A 1,203-nucleotide genomic window follows, 5' to 3' on the forward strand; every position below is an offset into this window, starting at 1 on the left:
GTGATTGTGGTTAATTCTAGTAACTGTGGTATTCCATATTTGTGAATCTCCTGTACAAGTGAGTTCCATTGTTATAGAACTCAATGCTGCTCTACATCATCTTAAATGTCTGCTTGTGAACCATGTACCATAATCTTTCTGCCCCTTATCCTTAATGCTTGCCTGTGTTAGTATTTTACTTTCTCAAGCAAAATGAAACTACTAAAAAGGCAGAGAGTATAATCTGAACCTTCCCTTGCTTCTTTTCATTTTCCTTGTCGTCGATTTGCCGGAACAATCTTAGTTAGTTTAGATTTATATCTCCTTGCTATCATCATCTGTATTCTGTCACCTAGCTTTAGCCGAGCATAGTCGCTGTCGTCTAGTCCCTGTGGGGAACACGACACTCGCAGTTTGGGCGAAATATCCCGCTGTACTTACAATCGATCACATAATCAACATAGATTTATACTTTTTGCTATCTCATTTAGATCGAGATCGACTCGACATCGTTACAAGCTGAGCATGAGTCATGTTCTACAGCTTGACCTTGAGCTTCATTCAGTTTGAGCTGCCTCGAATTTTAATATGAGTTAAACTGATTTGATTTTATGCCTGCTTAATGTATTGCGTTTCTTCTTAAATTGACTCAAAATTTTATGTCTGGTTTACCTACACAAGGGCACAATGATGAATTTTATAGAGGATGCTCCTGGTACACAACATCCTTACTTCATAATCACCTATCTGAATGGTGCAGAACATCAATGCTTTGTTAATGCTAATTCCCATGATTGTTTTTGCGTGCAGTAAAGAAAGGCTCCGTTCTCTTAACACGGATGGAAAGTATAACGGCATACAAAAACCAACATGGACAACCCAGATTTGGTAAATTGTTTAGCATTTGCTATAATGCATAAAATCTTGGTGTGGGTTAAATAGCTAGACCTTCAAGACTACTAAATCTTTTACAGGAACTGCAGAACAATCTGACACTCCAGTGTCTGCTAATGACATGTGTTCCCTTGCTGAATGGCCATCCCATGCTCGCCGCAACCGTGGGCTACTACAGGATGGTACTTGCTTTCGTTTACATTTGTGTCAGCATTTGTTACAATCTAATACCGAGTAATACAATTTTTCTTGTATGATTTGGGCTGTAGAAGCTGGTGGATAGAAGAAGAAAGGGCGAGGTGTTCTAAAGGGTTTTAAAGCATCTAAGAA

Source organism: Triticum dicoccoides, chromosome 7A, assembly GCF_002162155.2.
Source record: "Triticum dicoccoides isolate Atlit2015 ecotype Zavitan chromosome 7A, WEW_v2.0, whole genome shotgun sequence".
Lineage (NCBI taxonomy): Eukaryota > Viridiplantae > Streptophyta > Magnoliopsida > Poales > Poaceae > Triticum > Triticum dicoccoides.